The following is a 10,848-nucleotide window of genomic DNA, read 5'->3' as shown; positions in this document are numbered from 1 at the left end:
TTAAAATAAGATCACCAAATTTGAGTAAGTGCATCTTTTTAACCGCAGCATTATGTCGACGAAAGATTTCTCGGGACAAGTAATCTTTTCTAGTTCACCAGAGTCAGACTTGGTGGCAGCACTTTCGCCATCATATTTCTTCCTTTACTCCAACACTCATTTGGGTTTGGACCTTCTTGCATATAATTTTGACTTCAACCTCTGCTCACAATCACTTTGAAGATATAATTGCAAAAAAAGTAATTTGCAAGGTTTTAAAAGGACGGTGACCCTGCTAAAACTAGGTACACCGGGAGTTGTTTGATTTAGATAGTCAGACTGCGAGGTCAGTGACCCCGTTTTAAATTAAAGCCCTTATGACTCATTGGTGATAATAGCCTGTTCAACAATTACACAGCAAAGCTCCTCTATGATAAAAAAATTTCATCTCCGTGTGTGTACCGAAAGCCCAACATAAACAACAGCAGGTATCATTAACATATGCAAACTCTCAGAGAGAATATGCAATTAATTGAATTGTGTGAACTGCAGAGCAAAGCTTATACTTAAACTGTATTAAATTAAACTAATCTGCATCCTTCATTTCAGCGCACATAGTAAGATCAGTATATCATTATGCTCAGGCTAAAACACGGGGGGGGGGAATAAACGCCAGAGATTTCTGTCACACGGCCTCAGAACGTCCCGCTCACGCAGCAGTCAGGTGGCGAAATTTGTTTCCACCTGCCAATAATATGTGGTCTGCCAGCTTTACTAATTGTACCGCTCCTCGCTAATATTTGGATTCATTTCCTTACAAATCCTAAGCTGTCTTCCCTCACATAAATCCTTAAAGAACTAGAAGTGGCAGCTGTATGCCTCCACCTGCTAGTCGAGTTGCGGTTTCCATCCATGTCTGTTCAGACTAAAGCTGATTCAGTAGATAACGTTCCAAATATAGATGCAGACTAGCTTCCAATTCTAAACCATGGATGTTTCATGTTTTTAGATCTATAGAATCACCACATTTTCAAGGTGGACACTCAAGGTTAGTGTCACCAGTTCAGCACCTGACCAAATGTGAAATATGGTCAGTCTCCCGTTCTGTCCCTGAGTTTTGGTGTTGAATAATGGCCAGAAAAGTGTTTTTGCAGAGATGTCACAGTGATGCTGCCCTTTGACCTTTCGGATATAAAATGTCATCACTTGCTCCCTTTGTCCTGCTGTACATTTGTGTGAGATTTCCTCACTCTTGGCGAATTAATTGTGTGCAAAAACTGGTTCTGTGAGCTCACAGTGACCTTGATCTTTGACCAATGCATCCCTGAGTTCAGGTGGATGTCTGTGAATTTCCCTCCATGTGTTCCTGATCTGTCACATTCACAGCATTAGGTTACAAGGACCTTGACCTCTGACCTCTTCGACCACCCAGCTCTAATCACTTTATCCTTGAATCCTTGTAGATGTTTGTGCCAAATCTTTTTTTTTTAAATTCCCTCTTGGTGTTTGAGGTATTACAATCATGAGACAGATGGACGGACAACCTGAAAACACACCTCTGGCCACAGCTGTCGCCAGCGCAGACGCACAGCAACAGATTTCCGTCTTCTGTTAGAAGCCACGCACACCAAAAATCAAGACGAAGTCTGGGAACAGCAGCATGCTATATTATGCTACATGTAATGGTTTAACCTTTATTTTATAACCGCGGTAACCCCTTTTAAGTTTCCTGCTCGCAGCAGATGAAGGAAATGGCAGATATATCTTACACAATGACACTTCTCGCCGCTTTTTACAGTTTGCGTGCCTTCCTGCTTCACACATTCTCTTCCTTTCCCCTTCTTGCTCTCAGCTTAGCAGCTTTAAGGCTTTTTTTTTTTTTTTTCTAGCAAAGCATGCTCTCTGGCTCTGAGCACTGGCATCTCTTGCATCGGTATGCAGCTCCCGTTCACACTGCTGATCCCTCTTTATGAGGACATGAGTTTCAGTGCTTTTATCCCCCACCTTCACTTGCAAATATGCCTGCATTCAGTATCTACACTCCAGCTTTAGAGACCTGTGGGAAGCCTTTAAAGAGGAAGTCAATAAAAGGGTATAAACATGCATGAGCTTAAGTTTGTGCTTTTTGTGTCTTCATTCTAAAGTTAGGTTTTTGGGATGGCATCTAACTCAAGTAGGTTCATAGAACAAAATCATTTTCTGGTTGTTTGATTGAAACAAAACGTGATTTTTCTTTTGTTTTGTTTTTTTCCTGCTCTTGTGCTGAACAGTTTCTTCTCCAGATAGAAGCGAAAAACATTTTCCAATATAACTGTTGCTCAGCTTGACATGAACAACCTCATGAGCAGTGATGTTGTCTTTTTAAATTATTTAAACGAAAGGTTAGGTTTACCGCTTAGCAGATGTGATTAACATATCAACATAACGTCAATGAGCAGAAACAGTTGATTGAACAACTGATTGTATTCATGTTATTAATAGTAAACATTGTGCACTGGTTTATGACTTATCTGCAGCTTTCACTGTAAACAAAAATACATTTTAAAACTAATCCTATATGGACTGTAGAGCATGTTTTGTGTGTTTTTGGAATACAGGTTTTAGTCCAACCAGACGCTTTCATATGTGGTAGTGAACCGTCATCTAGGCCCAACATATTTCATATGTAGGATCCTCCTATGTATTGATGTTGTTTGTTTTGTTCTTACAGTCAACAAGTAATTTAATGCGACTCATATGTCTCGCAGTGGAAACCGTGGAGATGCATGTTGCATGTTCTGCTGACAGTTGCAGTGTAAATTAGTTTGCTTCTAAGCAGTAGCAAGCCTGCTTAATGAAACTTTGACATTTTATTGCTGTAAGAAAGAAGACTTGTGCAGCTTTTTTATATATATATATATGCTCGCAGGCACCTAAATAGTCATCTTGCTTATCTTGCAATAACAACAAGAAAAAAAAAGCAACAACACATGAGAAAATGTCACATAATACTTCCTGACGTGAAGACATTTTTAATTAGAGGCCTCTTTGTTAAGTTTGCTTTTTACGCCGGCAAGTTTTTCTCAAGTTCCGAAGGCGTGAAGGAGTGAAGACACTAAATTGCCTCGCAACATGAACGATATTGTCGGTCAGCGTATGAGAGCCTCTGTGATGGACAGGTGACCTGCCCGGTGCACCCGTCTGTATTCTGCAAAATGTATGCTCGGATAGTCTACAGCTCCTCGTATACCCTGAGAGGGATTCAGCGAGCTGAGAATATGAATGGTTTTCATTTTGCCCCGACAAATGGTTACAAGCCCGTCTCACAAGTCAACAATCTGTCCTTAGCAGGTTTTCCCCTCTTTATCATTCTTATTTATTTGCAGGGTCTTTAATTTTGTATTGTGCACAAACCATATCAAATCATAAAGCCATAAAATGCAAAACGCCACCCTGGAATAAATAACTACATTTGCCATGATTTGCCGCTTACAAGTCTATGAAAATGTGTGACTTATTCCAGCAAGCTATCAAATTTCAAAAGATAGCGCAACAGAGTCTCCTTTATCTGGAGCTCAGACGTCCAGCCTGACTGCTCGACTGAGGGCCCTTTATGAGCACAGCAACTCAGTGATGCAAAATCCTACTGACTGTGTGAAACTGATGGACTTTCAGTGTTGATTTGAGAAAATGGAAACATTAAATCCTCAAAGTGCAGCGGACGCAGGCAATTTAAATGCACTTGCGCCTGCTGTATTGTTTACGTTTTTGAAAATGTACTTGGAGACGTATGGCTAAAGTTCACATAGTCTGCAAAAGGATGTTTTCAAGGAGGTGTCACGAGTAGAGATGAAATAATTCGAGGATTCACTGATTTGTCGACTGACACAAAGTGATGCTACTTTGCTAATTATTTGTTTCAGCTATTTTCAAGCAAAAAAAAAAAAGGAAAAAAAGCAAAACTTTTAATTGTTACTGCTTTTGATTTGCTATGTTTCTCTGTTTTACATCACTAGAAACTGGATGTCTTTGAGTTTGGACTGTTGATCAGAGAGCTCAGAAGACATCATCTTGTGCTGTGAGGAAATGTGTAGTTTTTTTATATATTTAGTACAATTAATCAGAAAATGAAACGAATCACTAGCTGCAGCCCCAATTAGAACACATTTCCACATCATATTTCACAGCTCATATGAATGACACAATATTTCAACACATTACAACAAATGACCTAAAATCATCACTCATAATAATTTTCCATTTTCAAAACACCAACAGCTACCACTTCAATATTTTTTCATTATTTCTATTATATCATTTTTCCAAAGCTGGAAAATATCTGCCTACTCAGTGTCAGTAGACATATGTGAAATAAAACGTACACTTCACTAAGCAAAGGCTCCCCAGCTTATTGTCCGCATTGTTTGTGCTCTCACAAATGACCCTGACATAACTCAAAACAAGCATGGTCACTTGTGGTCAGGTTTCCAGGTGTTTGGTTGCAGTGTGATGCCTCAGACAGTCCATCATTCTTTTTGGAAGCCTCCCAACAATTCACAGCAGAAGCCAAAAAGGACATCTATTATAGGAAGCACATCATGATGCTCCACACATCCTACAGTTTACATTCAGCTCTGAACGTCTTTGCCACTTGCATTTCTGCACTATTTAAAAAAAAAAAATCTGTGCTAATAATACAAAAAAACAAGCTTGTCCAAAGACAGCAGAAAACAAAGGTGGCTCAACCTCTGGGTAGTGCAACATCCACGGTCATTTCTGAACAAAAAATATTAACTTTGCTCATAGAGACTGCAGCAAAAGGAGAAAAGGGGAGATCATCACACAGGGTAAATGAGATTCACAGGCTCATCCAAAGTCGGGCACAAAGCCCACTTCAACAGAGATGAGGGCCAAGAGAGATTGGTAAAGGTCAACACTGCAAATGGGCATAAAATGAAGTATAGGCTTCATTTCAGGCACAATACCGAAATGTGGGGAATGCATAAACCTCTCGCAGAGCAGACGCCTACCACCTTTCCAACAGCACAGTGGCAACTCATTCATCAAAAATTCAACAAGACTTTAGTTTCATTCCAATCTCCAAATAGTGGTTGACATAGATTTATTCAGGTAAAAAAAAAACACCTCTTTTTTTTCTTTCTGCAAGTAGAACATGTAGTTCTCCAGATAAAGGGTTAAATGAAGATTCTGTAAAGTAATTATAAATAACAGAGTTTATTCTTTTCTGCAATCAGTTCTTCTGTATGTTGAGGATTCTTCACCTTGTAATGGTGAATTAAATTATGTTTTCACCACAAAAATAGTATAAAATTTCGCAGCATTGAGGCGTATTAGCTTTCAGTAAGAGACGGTGAATTTCATTTTGAACATAAAGTGGGTTTAAATGAAAAACTGCATAAAAAGACAAAGTGTAGCCTCCAGTTTTGAAAAGTGCTTTTTTAAACTTCTAAATTTGTTTGACAGTTGCGTTGCATTGCGTGGAAAGTTGCAATTATGTGCATTACAAACTTCCAACCATTTCATTCTCATGCTCAACGTGGTTGCAAACGATAATATAAAATCCTATCCCAGCTATGAAGTCAGCCTCATGCAGGTATAAATCAGCTGCTGTAAGGTGACGTAACGCTTCTAATGCTGTCTGGGTCCCAGCTTTAGCAGCAAGCAGGTAATGTTGAGATACATCGACTCAGCTGTTTGAGATCTTAGGACTGCATGTAAATTGGGTTTTAAGTCGAAGTCCCCTTTAAGATCTGCGAACAGAGACGCCTCTTCAGGAGCCTGAGATTGATGTAAGCGCTGCTTTAACCACTTTTCAGCGTGACCAATTGTGGTATTTAAGTTATCATAAGTATCTTGAGACAGACTTCTTGGCAAGCAGAACAAAATCTTTTCACCTTTTTCATTCAAATGCAGGTCAAAATAATTTTTAATAGTGTAATTGCCCTTACAGTCTATCAGCTTCATTGCTAAGCTTATACCACTCCGAGGGGGCACGGTGTGTTAAAAGTGCCATGACAAAGAGCATGGCAAAGGGAGACTGACAGCACGCGGCATATAGTTGAGGCAGCGAGCAGCTAATCTTAAAGCCCCTTCCCCACTTGTCTGAGCACATTTGCCTCTGGCTTGAGGCTTATCCCTACAGATGTATATCTGTCAACAGAAAGCAAGCAGGGCAGCAGTGGCTCTTTTAGAGCACATTTGTCCCCTTTACTGGATTATCATTTGAGGTGGTATACAGCACAGCGCCAGAGCCAGCGCTTGGCAGCTGGGAGACATTCTGCGGGGATAAGCTAACCCTCAGCGGTGGGGAACGGGTATCCTTGAATGTAAACCACCTTCCTCTGCCATACCTTGCCTTCAGCTCAGCCAGCTTATTCCTGCTGACTGATTATTCCAACCCACAGGAGAGGCGCCCATGCATACATCTCAGAGGCTCCCTGTGTCTCACAGTGTGTGACATTTTGGGGTTCACTTTTGCTCGGGTCCAATATGTATTCATTTCAAGAGATTTTCAATACACCCAGATCCAAGCTGAAACAGAACTCAATTTTCCCCAAAAAAGAAATGAGAAGTGGTGCAGCAACTGCCATCCTATAGTACACTCGAAATGACAAATCGACTGTGCAGACGGGACAGTTATTCATATCCATGTCCACTGGTGGAGCATTGAAAGCTGCTGCTGGAATCACACATTCTAATGGTGGAAAGGACGACTCCTCGCTGAATTCTGTAATCGGTCACAAAATGTCAACCCCAAACAGCTGCGGAAGGATGCTAGGAGGAGACAGTTTGGCGCTTCTTGTTTTTCTAAACCTCTTTAATTTAAACTCTAATGTGTAGAGTTTTGTTTTCATATATAATAAATATTTTTACATAATGACGGTGTTGCGGGTGTGTGAGGGGTCACATGTACACTGATCAGAATATTTAAATAATAGGAAATGATTCTGTTTATATCACATGTCTGCTGGAATTTTCATCTAGATAAGTGCAAATGAAAGCATTTAAATAAGGACGTGTTTTACCATATAAAATGTAATGTATGCATTATTATGCATGCATGTATGGAGCATAGCATAATTTCTGAAAGAGCATTGTATTGGATTTTCAGCACATCTGTGTTTGCGTTTCTGCAAAAGAATGCAAATATAAGCGTTGCAATATTGCATGAATGTAATTACTGAATCATAATACAATGGCTGCAAATCACCAAAATGCAGTTTCAGACACATTATGGCTACACGAGGATCTAATGGTCATCCGTGTGTTCTGGGATCCAGTCTGGTGTTATGCAGTTTGACATTTCCTAAGATATTCGTTTTTAGTCGTAACTTTTTTATTAACTGCTCTATAACATTTAATCTCGTACATTTGCATGAAGTGACAACCTCTTCTATTGTTCCTTTAATATTCACAATAGGGGTCCTAACCCTCCGAAATGGATGGTTCTGCTCCTACACCAATATTTAAAGGAAATATCAAACTCTTTACAAGATGGTTTTGCATATTTAATGACTAGCCTCAATTCCCTCCCTAATCAGGGGGAGAAATTTTTCATTTGCATTATGAAGGAATTATTCATTCTCAACCTCCTTGTCGCTCTTTGTCTGTAGTTTTGATGTCTGTGGTTTTGATACAAGATTAAATCCTTGAAAAAAAAAAGAAAGGGAGCTACTTTCATTTATTCTTCGCTTTGCCCTCATTACTGCCCCCACACATTATGGTCAAACACACACCAACGTTCAAATGTCACCTGCAGGCTGTACTTGCCAAATTGTCTGATGAGATAAGAAATGATGAAAGACTCCATGCTCAAACAAAAGAAAAGTTCCCTTGGTGGTATGGGAGCTTTTTGGCGCTCCGTAAGAAATGAAAGTGATGAAACACTTTAGAAGGAATGTCAGACCGAAGCAGAGACGCTGTGGCCAACAAAGAAACACGCAAATCACAAAACTTACATCGATGACACGACTTGCTCACAGGTCTGCAGAAGAGACTAAGTATAGCTGCGCCACATGGCTAATTAGCATTACTAGCCTGCCTGCCATCTTACCTGATAACTGTCTCTGACAAGTCTGTCTGGTGTCTTCATTAGCTGCCTTTGGTGAAACACGTTGTGATGGCATAATGATACACCAACACTTCACAGAGTGACACAAGTTCCCACCGGTGCACATACGGGGGCAACGGCACCTCTCGCTCGGAGGCGGCGGCACAGGAGGCGAGGCGCACAATAAACAGGCTGCAATGGATATGCATTACCTCTGCATGAGAATTAATATATTCCATCACGCAAGCACATTAAACATTTGGACAGCATAGCCCTCCATAGGCTGCAGTTATAAATGAGAGGCCAGCAATGCATTTAAGCAAAATACTAATAGTGTAGTTGTTCTAAGAAGGATGAGTCTGCATGAAATGACTCTCGACATTATGGAGCATGAACAGAGCTGCTGAGGCTGAAGTCTTGTCTACAGAACCACTGCAGTGTGTGATGCGGTGCACTGCAATTTAACTGTCGATTAGGCCGTGATCACACAGAAGATGCTGCACCTTATTACCTACGCCGAGGAGGTTATGTTTTCAGTTCCATCTGTTTGTTTGCCTGTTAGAGAGCATGATCTCTCCAAAATTGTGCACAGACTTCAGAGAAATGTGGTGAAAGGTTAAGCCGCGGCCTAGCGCAGGACCACATCTCATCACACGTCAGCTGTTTTTTTTTTTTTTATTAAGAATTGGCTGTTAACACTCAAGTTTTTTGAATATCTGCCACAAACTACAACCGATGGCAAAATACTGCTCTTTTTTTGTATGTGGCACGATCTTGTCTTTTTTTATTTTACAGCAGATCCTGCTCCCAATGCAAATTTAAAATTTCTGATCATTTTGAGAGAACACTTGAGTGACTGCGCTGCCTTTCTGTTCTTTGTTTCATTCATTGTTTGACTCCTAGGATCTCTACAGCGTAATTTTTTATTCTTTTTTTTTATGTTTTAGACTTTTGGGTCACTGGCCTGGGCATTTCATGTCTAAACTTAGGCCTCAAAGCATAAATATTTAAAGTAGCCCTTGAAGTGGGCACTATCTTAGCAGGGCTCTTGGACAAGATGATAAAACTCTCTGTGCCCTATTCTCTCTGTCTGTTCATGAACCCAAATCTGTTGCAAAGTGGGTTAGCTTTCTGTTGCATGTTTTTACTCTAAAACTAAAAGCTTGATAGTGGACGATCACGTGCTCGTTCTTACACCTTTGCAGCTTGTTAAAGTACTCATAGATGGGCTCTTAAGGAGGAAAAGCATTGCTCTGACCACTACCGTTGAAATCCCAATATAACAAAGTAAGCACACTGGCTTTGAGTAATTAGTTGTTGAAATCCATAAACTACAATGTCCACTGCGTAAGCCTGCGATAATGAAATATTCCAATTAGGATTTCTGGCATTAATCTCAAATTTTAACGCCATAATTTGCATCTGACATTTAAATATAAATATTTTTTTTAACATTCATGAGTTCGAGCATCCAGGCAGGTCCAAACCAGCTATACCAGTGATTTTCCATTTAGCCATAATTCACATGGAATTACTTCCAAGCATTTTCCAAAGCATAAAATACGTTTTTTAGATTGAATCCCTACTTTCCAAGCAGCAACTGTTTCATTCCTTCTTGTACAAATTTTTTTCCGCAGGAATTTGAAACTTGCTTAAGAAAGAAAACCCATGACCCGAACTATCGCGTCATCTTATTTGTTCTTGTGTGGTCTTGTTGTTTCGGGAAACTCTTCTGTTTGGATGTGCTCAAGGTGTACTGCCAACAATCTTTACAGAAGGTGCTATAAAATTCATTTTGCATCCTTTTTTGCCATGATGTTTTCTTTCAGTGGTATAGATTTGAACTCATGAATGCTATGCTTTTTGGAGGCCAACTCTCAAATCCCAGATATCAGAGGATCCTTGAATGCACCGTGAAGGGAAGGTTTCCACAATAGCTGCTGGTTGCAGGTGCAATAGCAAGCAACAATACGGGAAAAAAAGGGTTCATTTTCATACTACATTGACTTGAACTGATGACAATGGCTGCCCACACAATAAAAAAAATCGTTTGTTTTTTCAATAACACTGTAAATTAGCAGTTAGTAACACTACACAGATTGTAGTTAATGAAGTACAAAACGTGCAAAAATCACACATGGCCATTTAACTCCAATCACAATCCTCTCCAAAGGGGGGTGGGGGGGATGTCTTGAGGGAGCATAGTGGGAGGCGGATGTGGCTGGAATATGTCATCAGACCACAGCTGTATATATACCACATGATGGCATCTTGAGTTGGAGGAAAGCTCAGTGAGATGAAGCAAACATGTGGAGAGGAGACTCACTGAAGGGGAAAGAAAAAGAAAAAAAAACAGCAAGAATGCCAAAGGCAACACGCATCAATGCCAAATAAATAAATATTTTGTAATTTAAAGAGAAATTTACAAGTCAGCCTCATGAGATTTATTCAATCACCGCTGCTTACCATTTGAGTGAAACCGAGCCCGGGCCGAGGGTTTTCTTGAACACATACAGACACTTGGGCTAAAAATATTTGACATTCCAGATACTGAAATCTCATCTGAGCGCTGATTTTTTTTTTTTAATGCCATGATGCAATGTGGAAATCTCACGAGTTGACTCTCAGATATTGATATGATGGTCTGAGATCATTGATGGGCCTCCTCAATAGAAACGGATCAATCATTAGAATAATGGAAAACCACTGAAACTCCAGTTTTATGGACATGATCGCTCTGGTCATTATTATTGTTAATGAACTGACAATGTCATCAGTGAGGAGGGGGGCAGAATTTTATTAAACTGGAGGTGGGTGGG

General features: G+C 40.0%; 1 protein-coding gene across 1 annotated transcript in view; it reads right to left on the bottom strand.

Annotated features, from left to right (window-relative positions):
- The window catches only part of cadm2b (cell adhesion molecule 2b), a 150,914-nt gene that overhangs the window by 138,818 nt on the left and 1,248 nt on the right, over positions 1-10,848 (bottom strand). The gene's annotated exons all lie outside the window — the stretch shown is intronic.

Source organism: Stegastes partitus, unplaced genomic scaffold (assembly GCF_000690725.1).
Source record: "Stegastes partitus isolate 25-593 unplaced genomic scaffold, Stegastes_partitus-1.0.2 Scaffold472, whole genome shotgun sequence".
Lineage (NCBI taxonomy): Eukaryota > Metazoa > Chordata > Actinopteri > Pomacentridae > Stegastes > Stegastes partitus.
The sequence above is the reverse complement of the archived record's forward strand: the minus strand, read 5'-3'. Positions and strand labels throughout refer to the sequence as shown.